At 50.0% G+C, this 16,184-nt stretch overlaps 1 protein-coding gene across 4 annotated transcripts in view; it reads left to right on the forward strand.

Moving 5' to 3' along the window:
* The first annotated feature begins 2,510 nt into the window (after positions 1–2,510).
* The window catches only part of LOC104298666 (galactosylgalactosylxylosylprotein 3-beta-glucuronosyltransferase 1), a 37,961-nt gene continuing 24,287 nt past the window's right edge, over positions 2,511–16,184 (forward strand). The window contains exon 1 of one of the 4 annotated variants that reach the window (XM_009898756.2): positions 2,511–2,672. The gene's annotated coding sequence lies outside the window, so the exon portion shown is untranslated. The remainder of the gene's footprint in view (positions 2,673–16,184) is intronic. The other 3 variants (XM_054163226.1, XM_054163227.1, XM_054163229.1) reach the window with 3 other exon arrangements.

Consider the following 16,184-nt stretch of genomic DNA (forward strand, 5'->3'; position numbering starts at 1 on the left):
CAGCCCTGAGCATACAGCACTCCTCGGGGCCCACCATACAACCTGGGGACTTCATGCCTCCAGCACTGAGGACAGTTGGGTGGGTGGGTGGGTAGGTAGGTGGATGGATGGATGGATGGATGGATGGATGGATGGATGGATGGATGGATGGATGACTTCCTCCCAGTGAGGGCAGCCTGGGATGCCAGGGAAGGATAGTGCCAGCCTTCACATATTTGGTGAAAGACAGCAGTGATTCATGCCCTGCCCTGGCCAAGGGAGGGGTGTGTGAGGACGCAGGCAGTGAGTCTACGTAGCTGTGAGCACAGCAGCAGTGAGCGTGGCAGCAAGTGCTGCCAGCACTGAGCACATCCAGCTCAGAGCATCCCTTTGGCAGAGGGAGAAGCAGGTGAGCGAAGTCACTGGCACACACAAGCCTGCTGCTTTGCCTGTATTGGGTTCACCTCTGTGTTGTACTTCTGTAAGTGTCATTTGGGCTGTAAAATGTCACTTGATGTCTTTCTTTCCAAGGTGTTTTCAGCAACATCTGCTCCAGAAGCGTGGCTGAGACCTGCCAGCAAACCCGAGAAGACAGACTTCCCTTGTTCTTCTCCAAAAGCATTTGCCAGCCAAGAATCTCAGAAACATTTTGCTCTGCCCAGTGTATCCCACAGCAGGAGCTTTGTTACCTGAAGCCAATCTTGATCAACAAGTCCACACCTGAGCCTGGGACTGTGCTACCTTCTGTGCCTTGTGGTTTGCCAAAAGCTATAGCAACCTCTTCTGGAGAAACTCCTAGGATATGGCAGTCACAGCTACAAGAAAGACATTGAGTTGCTGGAGTGTATCCAGAGAAGGACAACAAAGCTGGAGGAGGAGCAGCCAAGGGAAGTGGGCTTCTTTAATCTGGAGAAAAGGAGTCTGAGGGGAGACCTTCTCACTGTCTACAGCTCCCTGAAAGGAGGTTGTAGAGAGGCGTGGGACTGCCTCTTCTGCCAAGTAACTAGCAATAGGACAAGAGGAAATGGCCTCAAGTTGTGCCAGGGGATGTTTAGGTTGGATAGTAAGGAAAATTTCATCACTGCAAGAGTGGTCAGGCATTGAAACAGGCTGCCCCAGGGTGGTGGTGGAGTCACTATCCCTGGAGGTGTTTAAAAAACATGTAGACATGGCACTTTGGGACATGGTTTAGTGGGCATGGTGCTGTTGGGTTGATGGTTGGATCTTTGATGCCTTTCCCAGACTTAATGATTCTAGGAGAGTAAGCAGGGATTGGAAGTGTGCTGCTCATTCCTGTGCAAGAAGGTGGCTGCAAAGAAGTCTCTTAGAGTAGGGCTGGGGTGTGACAGCCCTCACTTCTCCTTCTACCCTGTGTGCATTTAGCCCCAGGTGAAAGGTTGAAGAGTTGCTTCATACAGACCACTTCAAGCAGTGTGGTGACTTTATGGCTGGGAGACACAGTTCATAAGGGAGACAGTCAGGGATAAAACAAAGCAGGGCTGTCTTCTCCCACATAATCTGCTGCTGGGTGGAGGCTGAGAGATAAAGCATTGGCTGTGGCTACTCATGTGGCCAAAGAAATCATCCAAGGGTCAATGCAGAAGGAAGTGGTTGCACTAATGTTCCTTGCCCATCTCACAGCTAGAAGGGAAACTGAGGTACACAGCAGCCATTTGAGCCATCAGGCAGCAAGCGGGTAAATCTTGTCAATGCTGATCAACATCTTAAGGGTGTAGGTCATGAGGATGGGGCTGGGCTCTTTTCAGTGGTGCCCAGTGATAGGCGCAACCCACAACAAGGGAGATTTCACTTGAACTTAAGGGAGCACTTGCTTACTTTGAGGATGCCAGAGCACTGGACCAGGCTACCCAGAGAGCTTGTGGCGTCTCCTTCTCTGGAGACTTTCAAAACCGGCTTGGGCACGTTTATCTGTGATTTACTATAGGTGATGCTGCTCTAGCAGGGGGGTTGGACTAGATCATCCACAGAGGTCGCTTCCACCCCCTACCATTCCGTGATTCTGTGAAACCAAAACCCAGAAGCGCCGTACCCCCCGACTTTGGTCAAACCCTCACGGTCTCTACCCGTGGCAGGTGGCTCCTCCTTGGAGTAGCCTCGATGGGGTACGAGAAATCAAACCAGTACCCACTCACCAACTAAACGCCCCCCGAGACAGACAAAACGAATCCCAGCCCCTCCTGGGGACGGGCAAACCTCTCTTTGCAAGGGAAAGAAAGGAAAGCCCAACTGAGCGGCTCGGCGCTCCCGGTGTTCGGGGCGGCGGGAGCAGCTGGGCGGCGGTGCGGGGCCGGGCTCCGCTCCCCTTCGCTACCCCCCGTTCCCCACCCTCCGGTTTGCTTCTCGCCGGCTCCGCTCTCGCCCGTTCGCGGCTTTAAGGTAGCCCCGCGGGATGCGCGGCGCGCAGGAGCCGGCCCTCGGCGCTCCCCCCACCCCCGGCACAAGGGTGGCCTTAAATCGGCTCCGCGCCGCGCGTAACCGCATCGCCGGCGCTGTCTGAAGGCGGCCGCCTCCATCCGCCGGTAGTACGAACGGGCCGGTCCCGGGGCCGGTCCCGGTCCCAGCGCGGCTGTGAGGACACACCTTCGCCTGATGCTCCCCCAGCAGCCCCCGGTGCAGTGCAGCCCTGTGGTCGGTGCCCCAGCATCTCCGCCCTGACCGGCGCATCTCGCCAGGTAAGCGGGATTTCCCCCCGTGCTGAGGTGCCGGGGTTTAGGTTTGGTTGGTTTTTTCTTCCTGGGGGGTGGGGAGAGCGTCGGGGATGAAGGGGTGACCTTGTGGTCCCCCCGAGGTGCCCAGTGCTGGGTTCTGGAAGGGGTACCCTGCCCGGCGACCATCAGCCGACTACCCCAAACTTCATCTGTGCTCAGTGCCCTGGCGATTCCCGGGAAGCCCGTGTCCTTGAACCCCAAGACCCCCCCGTAACCCGGCCCGGGGATCTTCCAGAGGTGAAACATCCCACTCCCAGACTGGAATTTTCCAGCTGTGGGGAAATATCCCCTGGTGTCTGTCCACCCCAACGCTGCCACGATCTCCAGCCGGGTTACCAAAACGCAGGTCCCGGGAACCCCCAAAACGTTTCATAGTGCCTTTTGGAGACAGATCCTGGGAAGCCGGAGCACAGGGTGGGTGACAGGGTTTGTGTGCAGGCACACGCAGCCCCGGTGGGAGCCAACACCGAGCAGGCATCCCCGTGAGGAGCTCCGCAGAGGTGCATCTGGGGAAGGTCTCAACCCGTTTTCACTCTTGCCTTGTCTGAGGGATGCACTTGCTGTTTTGTTCTGGAGCAGAGTTTAGGGCGGATGCTCCTAGGTGAGTTGGGAAGTACTTTTATTCGTTGTCCTGCTGCCACTCACCCATCCAGCCCGGGGCCAGGACAGGAGGAGAAGTAGGCTCAGCAGCTAGTGCTGTGAGAGGAATAATGCAGATCCCACCTCCCGTCCCCGGTCCAGGTGCTGAAAATGTGGAGAGAATCCCAGAATAGTAAGGATTGGAAGAGACCTCTGGAGATCATCTAGTGTGACCCTCCTGATAAGACAGCCAGAGAAGCAGCTGGTTCCTCAATAACTCCCCAGGAATACCTGCCAAGGGCAGTTTCTGTGCACACTTGGGAGAAAGGCTGTCTGGATCAGTGGGGCAGCACTAAGCATCCCTTAGCAGAGCAGCAATGGCAAGCAATAAATACCCAGCTGGCAACTTCAAGCCTGCACGGCTCAGAGAGTGAACCTACCAGAGGTTCAGCTTCTGCAGGTGCTTTCAGCTCCTTTCCTGGATCCAGACAAGGCCTCCTTGTGGAAAGCATGAACACAGAGAGCATAGCAGAGAAAAAGTGGCTTCACATATGAGTCTGAGTGCCCACCTTTGGTCAGGCTCAAACTTCACCTGGTGCAAAAGGGGGAAAAAAAGATGGTGAGGTTTGTGCTGTGCATCCCTGGGCTGCCAAACAGCCTTAGGTAGGGCAAGGAGCAGGGGCCACAGAGCAAGCTAGGAGATGGGTACACAAAAACAAGCGGGATGGGATGCTCACAGAAGGGAGGCCATCGTTGCTCCAAAATGAGACACCTAGGTAGATGATGGGGAGATCAGTCTCAGGTTTATAGAGAAGGTTACAAGGCAGGAAGGGTCCACTGGCAGAGCTGTGTGTGACAGACTGTGGCACATCTGTTTGCAGCTGTGCATGCTGCCAATCCCCTTCTCTCCATGCCTTGAAGCAGGATGCAGGGGCCAGGATCACTTTCGGTCGATGCCTGCTCCGAGGCTTCCTGGAAGCTATCAGTTAGTGGGCACACCTGGGGCACTGGTGGCTGAGGTCTGGCTGTGCTGGGGCAGTGCAAGGCCAGGAGGCTGGTGGCAGTGACTCCTCACTTCCCTCCTTCCCTGGACCAACTTCATTATCTGCTTTCAAAGCACTTCAGGCTGTGCTGAGTTAAGGCTCCGCAGGGCAGATGATGTGCAGAGGTAGATGCTGAGCAGCTGACACGTCGTGTCGGGTGCTTCAGGAACTGGGTGAGATCAAATTAAAGCTTGTGGCTTCCTTGACATTTTCAGTGTAGCAGTAATAATAATAACAATAATTACAATGATTGATAAACCATTTAGGCAACCTTGTAATCCCAAAGCAAAGCAGCCAGCTGACAGATCAGGGCTGAGATGTGGACACCTTTGCAGCAAAGGGCTTCAGCCTGGCTCACAAGATGCTCACCAGACACTCAGCATTTGGGCTGAGAATACTTGCTCCTGTGGCAGAGCTTTCTAACCAGAGAGGTTCCCACACCTTGGGGCTTTGTTGCGGTGTCATTTGGGAAGGCTGTTGCCTAGGGAGCTGCACAAAGCTGTGCAGCAGCTAAATGTATGCGACACAGAATAGACTTCCAAATTGTATAGCCCTTAAATTCACATTCTTTAGCTTTCTTTCTTTCTTTCATGTGATTTGAGAACCTCTTTCTGAACAGTGTTTGTGTCCTCTAATGGTATCTTCTATGCAAGGTGTCCAAGATGGTACTTGACAGCTGAACGCTGCATCTCCTGTGTACCCAGCATCCTTTCTTCTTGCCTGTGAAGCACCAGTAGAGGTGCTTTCTGGCAGGGAACCTACCTCTGCTTCAGCAGCAGGCCAGGAGATGACCTTAGTGGCTGAGAGCAAAGTCATACCTAGCAGGCAGCTTGCTGGCAGGAGCCTGGAGTGGATTTTCCCCAGCCATACCCCCAGATGTTTTTCCTCCCCTCTTCACCACAAGAATCACCTGCTAGCGGCACTGCCTTGCACACTCCCCTGTTTCTCACTGCTTCTCTCCCTTGGGATGCTGATTCTGCAAGCACAGCCACCCAGCTTCCCACCAGTGCCTTGGGAGGCAACATTACTGCCCTGGCTGTGAGGACCCACCTCACAATCTCATTCACCTCCCAGAGCATTTTTCCAAGGCCTCTTCTTCCTGCTCTTGAGCACTCTCAGTTCTCTCTCCTATTCCCAAAATTTGGGAGCAATAAAGAGATCTCCTGAGGTATGCTGCAAGCCTTTGTATGCATGCCTACAAGGGATGAGATATTTGATAGTCCCTAAAGATGCCCTTTACTGAGTATGCAAAATTGCTCTGGGAAACCTCTGCAATTATTCTGCAGGATGTACACAGGAAAGATGATATCTGTCCCCTTCCTCCTTGCATATAATTATTCCTAATAAAAGAAGAAGCCTAAAAAGGTGGTAATAAGCCAGCATGGAAGCCAGGTCCCACACACCTGCAGGGCCCTGAAGTAGTCCAGATTCCCTCTGTCCTTTTTGCTCCTGGCCTTTCTCTCTAATCACAAAGCATTATGCACGTCTGAGCTGCTTCCCATCCCGAGATCTCAGAGTACTCTGCATACGTGATTGAGAGCACTCCCTGCCCACATAGGGAGCTGTTTGTCAGAATGACTATCCCCACTTTACAAGGGAGACACTGCAGATGAGGGTGGCACAGCTGAGACATCCCCACATCATCTGTCTCCCAGGCAAGGTCGCTGCATCTCTTGAGAAGCACTTGCTGGGAAGCAGCTCAGCTTGACAGGACTCGGACCAATACTGTAAGAGTCTAATCAACAGAGCACGTGGATGAGACCTGTGGGTACCTGCAAATTCCTCTCAGGTGTAGATGACTGCCTAGAGCCAGCCCTTTGAAAGGGCTGCTGGTCAGACCCAACTTCCAGGTTGGGTTACGTGTCCAAACTGCACCCAGACCAGGAGCCAACACATTCATGAAAACTCGGTCCCTTATCCTTTCATGCTGTTTGAAGCTCTGCAAGCTCATAATTAAGAGCTTGAAGTCTCTTCTAGCTCACTCTCATGTGACATTAGTGCTCCCAAAGGTCTTTGCTTAAGAGCTCAAATTTATCTACTTTGCCAGCGTTCCCAAGTGTTCAATCAACTGCCTTGTTGGCTTCCTCCACTGCGCAGCGTGAGGGACTGCCTGAGATCCTTCTCCCCGAGATAAAAACACTGCACTCTGCAAGTTCCTCAGGTTCATAAAATGTGAGCTTAGTTTCCTCGGGAGACACAGCTTCCCAGGGCTGTGGCACAGAACTTGGATCCACAGCTCCAGTACAGGGACCTTCAGATTTCCTTTGTCGTTCATTCCCCCCTCTGAGCAGGTAATCCCACTAATGCCTGAGGCACAGAGAGAGTCATTAATACAGGGTAGTTGGCTCAGGGAGACAAACGAGGGGGGACATTGGGGTGAAAAACAAAGCCATCAACAATGTGGAAGAAGGAAAACAAATGCCTCTCTGCCTGGCTTTTCTGGGTAGAGCAACTGGATTGCATTGTGGGCAATGTGAAAGGTAGCAATTGGATGATAAAAGTAAGTATTTTCCCGTGCTGTGCTTAGTGGCTCATGGAACTCGCTGCTACAAGATGCTGCTGTTGCTGAGCCTAGGATTCAGGAAAAGGGGAGACATTTTGATGGATAGTAGACCATTCATCACTGGACAGGACAGCTGATCTGAAATAGCTCTGAATCTTCAGGATTCAACCTCTTACAATTGTCTAGCAGAGGATTTCTTATGACTTCCAAAACCCACAGCACTGATGAATGTGAGGGACAAAGGACAAAAGGAAACAGACATCTCCCAGTGGAGATCACTGGACAACCATTTCATTTCCATGCAGAAGCAAAAAAATAAGTGTTTTCCACACCGTGTGCTGACACTTGGCTCTCACAGGTTTGATTCTTGTCAGATGGAGCAGGTTCAGGTTAAGTTCTGGTGAGATTTGGGCTGATCCAGTGGTGCTTACACTGATGCTTCTCCTGCTTGTGCTGTGGATTTTAACAGAATGCCAGCATCCTGGCAACTGAGTGTGGTGCTGGTTTATGAATAATGCTGCATCACAAAGGAAAATGGTATTGTCCTATTCTTTGGATATTGCCCCTTGGCAAGGAAAGCAAGGGCATTTATTCCCAGTACAGCCAGCCTCTAGCCAAGCAAAGTGCTGGGATCACTTGGAGCTGAACAGAGTTAGCAGTCAGACAATCCCAGCTCTGGAGAAAAGATTTTAGAGCAGCAGTGTTGTCTCATGCTGCAAGTTCACGGTGGGTTTGCGTGTGGGAGTGCAGGGCACATGGGAACTGCATTCTGCTAGCAAAGCGGGATTGCTCTTCAGCGAGCCTCGTGTGGGAGAACTTGGAGGGGAAAAACCAAGGCCCAGGCAGGCAGCAGCAGCTTGCTCCCTGTGCAGTGAAGCTCCTCCTGTGGTGTGGCAGGGCAGCCTGGCTCCTAAAGACATTGTCTCTAAGGGCAGGGGTAGAGATGTGGTGTTAGCAAGGTCTTCTGTGTCTGACAAAAATCTCATGGCGCCTCTTGCTAGAAACAGCACACTTCATCCTTGCCTGGCAGGAGCAGAAGCTGCTGGCTCCAATCCCCTTCATGCCCCAGTCATTAAAGTAGGGTAGTTAATACTCACCTCACTCTGATCTTTCCTCAGCCTGAAAGTATGCTAGCAAACAGCTGTAAGGGGTAATTCATCCTACAGCTCACCTACAGCTCACAGATATACTTTATTCTTATGGTTATGTTTATAGCTCTGAGTGAAGCAACAGTGCTGCGCTCCATGAAAGCCCTGGCTGTGACCACAGCAATAGGACTGCCGTTCACTGGGGCAAAACTGCACAAAGGGCCACCTCAGAGATGAGTGCTGGGCAAGCCTAAGTGACAGCAAAGGATCCTCTCTGCAGTGCTGGGGTGCTTTCCCCACTGGAGGTGCCCCAGCCTAGCACATTCCTTGGGTCCTCCCCTCCACTTTCTCCTGCACACACCGTCAGCATGATCTTAACTTTCTCCCTCCTGATACTCCATCCTCTGTGTCCCTCCCTGCCACAGCCCTTCCCCCAGCCCAGATCCACACAAAGGTGAAAAGGAAGGAGGCACCGATGCCTTTCCTGTATCTGCCAGCTTCCCTCTCCACCTCTGACGTGAATGAGGCCCTTCATTTGCTCCTCTTGAGCAAACACAGATGCTTTTGTTTTATGGGCTGGTGGGACGGGATGGAATTAATAAATCAGAGCGCCAGTGCTGTGCTGCCACATTCCTGCCATTTTAAGGCAGGATCACATACAGAAAATAAGGCAGAAACAAAATAGGCAATCTCTTCAGAGAGCACTCAGATGCTTTGACTGTGCCCCCTGCTTGCTGTCCCACTCGGTCACCTGCTCCCTCACCCTTGCCGATTCCTCCTCCTTTCTCCTGTTCTTTCATTCCCATTAACCTCATCTTTCCTCCAGTACTCTCTTCTTTTGTCAGGAACCACTTTCAGTCACACTTTAGTATCTTACCCACATGCATTTTTCTTCCTTCATCTTCCTTTCATCTATGCTTCCTTTATGCCCACCCCACACTCAGGTCCACCCCAGGCTTGTCCCTTCAGGTATGAAGTTCAATGTTCTGCATGCAATCCTAAGAACAAGAAACACTTCAACTCTTACACTGTGGACCAAAACATCTCCTTTTATACCTGCTTCCTCCACCCTGTTTCAGTTTCTCCTCATGAGGAGAATGGTGCTACCTGAGAGATTCAGTGAATGATTCTGGGAATAATAATAGTGTGGCCAGCAGGAGCAGGGAGGTCATCCTGCCCTCGTACTCAGCACTGGTTAGGCCACACCTTGAGTACTGCATCCAGCTGTGGGCTCCTCAATTTAAGAAGGACATTGAGACACTTGAATGTGTCCAGAGAAGGGCAACGAGGTTGGGGAGAGGTCTGGAGCACAGCCCTGTGAGGAGAGGCTGAGGGAGCTGGGGTTGTTTAGCCTGGAGAAGAGGAGGCTCAGGGGAGACCTTACTGCTGTCTACAACTACCTGAAGGGAGGTTGTAGCCAGGTGGGGGTGGGTCTCTTCTCCCAGGCAACCAGCACCAGAACAAGAGGACACAGTGCCAGGGGAAGTTTAAGCTCAAGGTGAGGAGAAAGTTCTTCACAGAAAGTAATTTGGCATTGGAATGTGCTGCCCAGGGAGGTGGTGGATCACCATCCCCAGAGGTGTTCAAGAGGGGATTGGACGTGGCACTTGGAGCCATGGTTTAGTTAGTCATGAGGTGTTGGGTGATAGGTTGGACTCGGTGATCTCTGAGGTCTTTTCTAACCTTACTGATTCTATGATTCTATGATAATAGAACACATGAAGTATCACTGTTCTCCATTCACACGTGGTACAGAGCAGAATTAGATCCTGCCCCAGAACTGGCAGGCCCTCTTTCTCCTTGAGGGGTAACCAGAAATACTTTACCAGGCTTTGCTTAAATTAGATCTTTTGAGCTAGATAGTAGCATTTTAACATCTCTACTTGGCTACCATCTGGTGGTATAGGTCTAAAAGATCTTTTTTCTCCCCTATCATAGAATCATAGAATCATAGAATCAATAAGGTTGGAAAAGACCTCAGAGATCATCAAGAGCTACTTATCACCTAACACCTCATGACTACTAATCCATGGCTTCAAGCGCCACGGCCAATCCATTTTTGAACACCTCCAGGGATGGTGACTCCACCACCTCCCTGGGCAGCACATCCCAATGCCCAATCACCCTTTCTGGGAAGAACTTTCTCCTCACCTCAAGTCCAGCCTATCACCCAACACCTCACGACTACTAAACCATGGCTTCAAGTGCCACGTGTACTTAGCTAACTGTACATCAGCTTTGAGAAGGCAATGGGAACTGTTTAGTATAAGAACTGTTCAGTATAAGCTACTGACAAGGGGCTGAGACACCTTTTATTCACTGCAAGGCTTGTTTTGATTTTTTCCTCTAATGAGCTTAAGCACTTGAAAGTCATTTCCCCAGAGTGTTTATGTGTTGTTGTGCTTATCTTACCTGTGGGGCAACTGAGGCACTGAAGCAGGTGAAATGAGTTGCTCAGATCCATACTGACTGCGGAGTGGAAGGCAGGAAAAGAACCAAGAAATCTTGTTTCACAGCTGAGTGCTTTATCCTCTGGCCTCAGAGGAGGCCTGTAAAGACCTTTATCTTGTTTAGATGAGTGGATAGTCATTCCAAGAGGACGCTGGGGCAAGGGTATCTTTCTGCACTAATACATGCCTTAATGAGTGCTGTTGCTGAGCGGCTTCAAGGATGGATCATGCATCTTCTTCACTAAGCATTGAAATACATTTTTAATTATTAAAGCTAATATCAAGTCCTCAGAAACATCCAAATCTCGCAGCAGGGGCTCAAATTAGCAAGCAAACAGAAACCAAATCCTGATTATCCCTGTGCACCTCTACAAAGCTCACAGGCAGCATCTGCTGAACTCAAACACGAGCCTGGCTGAGCCGCATCTCAGAGCTGGGCTAGGCAGTCAGAGGCAAGCTGACAAATTCTGCTGCTCCAGGGTGCACAGTAAGATTCTTTCCTGCCTCAGGCATGCATGATGCCAGCTCCTTCTCTCTGTGGAGCAATAGGAAAGGAGGTAAGGGCATTAACCACTCACTCCAGGTAGCAGAGGTGTCCTTTGGCAGACCTTTAGAAAGGAGAAGGGCAACAAGGCTCGAGCACAAGCCCTACGAGGAAAGGCTGAGGGAGCTGGAATTGTTTAGCCTGGAGAAGAGGAGGCTCAGGGGAGACCTTATTGCTCTCTACAACTACCTGAGGGGTCATTGTAGCCAGGAGGGAGTTGGTCTCTTCTCTCAAGCAACCAGCACAAAATGAGAGGACACAGTCTCAAGCTGCACCACGGGAAGTTTAGGCTGGAGGTGAGGAGAAGGTGTTTCCCTGAGAGAGTTGTTAGCCATTGGAATGTGCTGCCCAGGGAGGTGGTGGAGTCACCATCCCTGGAGGTGTTCAAGAGAGAATTGGACATGGCACTTGGTGCCATGGTCTAGTCGTGAGGTCTGTTGGGACAGGTTGGATTTGATGATCCTTGGGGTCTCTTCCAACCTTAGTTATACTGTGATACTGTGATCTCAGCCTGGCCAGCATTTCTCCCCCACTCCATTGTTTTTATTTCCCCTTAGAACTGACTCTTCCACCCTACTCCGTTCAACCTCTTGCAGCTTCTGTTTTGTCAACAACTAGAAATGTCAAGTGTCCTCCCCAGCCCAGCCTCCTGCTCTGCCTTCACTCGCTCATCTCTCCACCACCGTGGAATACCAGCGCCTCTTGCACTGCAGCAGTGCGTAGGCTTCTCCATAGCTCCTCCACTAATCCCAGCATTTTTTCCCAGTTCTGGCTAGCAACTCTCATGCTGTTTTGTGTTTTCCTCAAACTTACAGCACTTGGCAGTTGTGTTTTCAAATTCTAACAGGAGCCTTCTTTACAGCAGAAGTGGTGTTTCTAATTTCTATGTTAGAAGAGGAGTCTTGGAGCATTGAGGAAGACACAAAGCTCTTAGGGACGACACTGCTAAGCACTTTGCTAAGATCCAGTCACCACTGCTGGTCTCTTCTCCCAGGCAACCAGCACTAGAACAAGAGGACACAGTCTCAAGCTGTACCAGGGGAGGTTTAGTCTGGATGTTAGGAAGAAGTTCTTCACAGGAAGAGGGACTGGCCATTGGAATGTGCTGCCCAGGGAGGTGGTGGAGTCACCATCACTGGAGGTGTTTAGGAAGAAACTGGATGGGGTGCTTGGTGCCATGATTTAGTTGATTAGATGGTGTTGGGTGATAGGTTGGACTCTATGATCTTGAAGGTCTTTTGCAATCTGGTCTATTCTATTCTATTCTATTCTATTCTATTCTATTCTATTCTATTCTATTCTATTCTCTATGCTATGAAAACTTTTGTGGGTATAAATAGCCTACCCCTAAGGATTCTTCAGGAAAGGATAGTTTAAAATTGCTTTTACCACTTCCAGGAGCCTTCATTCATGGCACTCCCTTCTTTTGTCACTTGAGAATAAATCCAGTGCAGTGCATGCATTAGATCCAGACCCCCCAGTTGTGCTCCCCATCACATTAGCCACTGCAGGCTTCATCCCACCTAGCAGCTTCCTCTGGAGGTGCTGCAAAGGACCTCTGTGGCTCTCCTGTCAACACCTGCTCCCATTCAGCAGTATATAAACTATCAACAGCAAGTTTTATTCACAGTCCAGCAAGCCGAGCCACACTTGGATTGTAGCATCCTGGAAGTCAAACCAAGACCTTTATCTGTTAAACACTGGTGCATAATAGCTACCAGGCATGGTTTCTGCTCTTTTGTACTCCCTTCTGCATTGCACCTCTCAGCCAGATAAAATCTGACACTAGGTATTCCTCTCCCAACCCACACATGAGTCCTGACCTGAGCATCAGGACAAAGACAAAAGGCCTAGAAATTAGTTACAGCATCAGAAGCAGGAAGTTTCTTCCCTCTTCCTCCCCAAGATGTTTCAGCATATTGCTCCAAATGATCTCCCTAGAAACTGTTGCTGGACCTTCAGGAGTACTTTTTTCAGAACTGATAAGGTATGGCAGCAGTTTGCACATGGTAAGCTGGGAATGCCTCACCTGGCTCTCTGACTTCCACAAATGCCTTTGCTTTTGGTTCCACCCTGCTGTATCTCAGAAAGACCAAGGTGGGATCTGGGGAGGAAATGGATGGGAGCAACATTAGTAACATCATCTTAAGGCTATCCCAATTTGGATAACATCCAACATCCTTCTGCTGGGAGGGAGTTAATAAATTGAAGGAGACTTTATTGCAAGAGGAGGGGAAAGACTGTTCACCAGTCACATACTGCAGGGAATCTGGTTAAGGACAAACACTGTGAAAGGCAACTGTAAGTGCTTTCTGGGGGCAGGAGTTCATTGTCTAGAAAGGACAACTCAAACCTCTGCTTAAGGCATTCCTGAGCATCTACAGATCCATTTTCTGGTTCTGCAGCTGCCTCTTCTATCAGCATCACTGTCCTTGGGAGACTATGAACTGACCCAATGCTCAGAAAGCTTTTTGATAACCAGAGGGTGCTTTCTTCCCCCCAGCACAAGGAAAGAGACAGGTTCACCCCAGAATCCACCTCTAAGAGTCACAGTTTGCAGCCCATTTCTTGTTTCAAAGAGAGATTCCTCTTTGCCTGCCATGACGTTTCAGGCCAACCTGATCTGCCTTTGAAGTGAGTTCAAAGGCCTCTCAAAGTTAAAAACCAAGCCAAGTTCATCTTTCCTCTCCAGAGAGGTGCCTGTTCCTCGGTTATTCTGCCTAAGGTCAACTGGTCGCCCATACACATAGAAGAGAGGTAGAAAGAACAGCACTCCCCAGCAGCCTTGAGTGCAGAGAAGCAGGAGCTGGGGAGAAGCATCTCCCTGTATTTTGTTACTGGTATTTGTGCAAAGATCACACTCAAAGCAAGACAGAGCAGATAACTTGCCAGCTTGGAAGGCAGCGTCAATAAGGGTAGCATCCTGTATTGCATCCAGACCTTGAGCATCCTGAAGCACACAAATTCACAGTGTAAGCTGAACTCCCTCCCAAGAGAAGGTTTATAGACACCATAGGCAAAGACCACTTTCAGCCCAAGTTACTTTAATGTGCAATTCAGGAGCAGAGCAGAGAGCTGTTTCTACACAAGCAAGCCCTAAAGCAAGTCTTCTACACTCTAAGAGAGAGAGAGAGTCTGAAGTTTGCTTCTTGAGCTGTGAGCCCATCAGCTTTCAGTTCCCTCAAAGTCTTCCTTGCCTTCCCAACAGACAAACTTCTTCCATTTTACCAGTGCAAGTCATGGGAAAAAAACCACACCTAAATAAGCCAAACCCTGCACCTTTTATTTCTGATAGGACTAGATGCATATTAGAAAAGGGCAGTCGGCTTTTGATACTCCTCAGCTCCATCTTTTGGCCAAATGCATCCACTCTGCACTTTTTCTATAAGGAAAAGCTTATTTCTCTCATAGTATCACTAAGGTTGGAAAAGACCTCAGAGATCAGCAAGTCCAACCTATCACCCAACACCTCATGACTAACTAAACCATGGCACCGAGTGCCACATCCAATCCCCTCTTGAACACCTCCAGGGATGGTGACTCCACCACCTCCCTGGGCAGCACATTCCAATGGCCAATCTTTCTGTGAAGAACTTTCTCCTCACCTCCAGCCTAAACTTCCCTTGGTGCAGCTTGAGACTGTGTCCTCTCATTCTGGTGCTGGCTGCTTGAGAGAAGAGACCAACTCCCTCCTGGCTACAACAACGCTTCAGGTAGTTGTAGAGAGCAATAAGGTCTCCCCTGAGCCTCTTCTCCAGGCTAAACAATCCCAGCTGCCTCAGCCATTCTATGATTCCATAGCAGAAAACAGAGCTGCAAAGGCTTTTAGCTACCACCAGGAAACAAAGGAAGCTGCTGTGAGCCTGCAGTGATGCAAACCCTGCCAAAGCCTGGCTTGTCCCATAGAATCATAGAATCACCCAGGTTGGAAAAGACCTCGGAGTGACTCCACCACCTCCCTGGGCAGCACATTCCCATGGCCAATTACTCTTTCTGTGAAGAACTTTCTCCTCACCTCAAGCCTAAACTTCCCCTGGTGCAGTTTAAGACTGTGTCCTCTTGTTCTGGTGCTGGTTGCCTGGGAGCAGGTGATGTAGGGTTATCTTCTGGCAGCTGCTGCTGGTGCCTAAGTTATGTATTTCAGCAATTGCTCTGACTGCTTCGCTGGAGCAGTCCACCCCGGAAGGTAGGCTCACATATGAGTCTCTTGACCTACCTGTGTCATCCAGAGTCAACAGAGCTTCCATATTAGGACAGGGAAGGAGATCAGACTCTTAAACATGTGGTGTATGTTTCATGAGATTGCATGGCCAAAAAAAAAATAATCAAGGGGACAATGGGAAATTCAATTCTTAGGAATGCCCTGCAGGCACACCCAGGACTAACAGTTTGTGATTTGAAGGTCAGCACTGGCTCTTCAATTTATGTGGTTGCAACCACAACCCATGAACAACGTAGCTCAAGGCTGCAGAAGCTGTTGCTTTTGTGCCTGTGCCTTTGGATATGTGCTCACAATGTGAACTGTGTTCTGTCTCTCAGCCTGGAGACCAGGGAGTTGGTGGAGTCATCATCACTAGAGGTGTTGAGGAGGAGGGGTGCTTGGTGCCATGGTTTAGTTGATTAGATGGTGTTGGGTGATAGGTTGGACTTGATGATCTTGAAGGTCTCTTCCAACCTGGTTTATTCTATTCTATTCTATTCTATTCTATTCTATTCTAAATGTTGTATCTTCTTGCTACCACAGCATCTATCACTCTCAGAATCAGTCCAGAAACATCTGTTGGAACAGTGCACAAGCTTTACTCTCGATGCTCATTTTCTTACCTGGATGCTAACTTTGTCTGCCAGATATTTAAATTGGATTTTGTTACTGCTTTGCATCAGTAAAGGAGAGACAGGGTCATCCCTGGCTGCCCAGGGAGGTGGTAGAGTCACCATCCCTGGAGATGTTCAAAAACCATGTAGACATGGCACTCTGGGACATGGTTTGGTGGCCATGGTGGTGATGGATTGAATCATCGAGTCATAGAATCGATAAGGTTGGAAAAGACCTCAGAGATCATCAAGTCCAACCTGTCACCCAGCACCTCATGACTAACTAAACCATGGCACCAAGTGTCATGTCCAATCCCCTCTTGAACACCTCCAGGGAGGGTGACTCCACCACCTCCCTGGGCAGCACATTCCAATGGCTAACAACTCTCTCGGTGAAGAACTTTCTCCTCACCTCAAGCCTAAACTTCCCCTGGCACAGCTTGAGACTGTGTCC

This window comes from Dryobates pubescens, chromosome 8 (assembly GCF_014839835.1).
Source record: "Dryobates pubescens isolate bDryPub1 chromosome 8, bDryPub1.pri, whole genome shotgun sequence".
Classification (NCBI taxonomy): Eukaryota; Metazoa; Chordata; class Aves; order Piciformes; family Picidae; genus Dryobates; species Dryobates pubescens.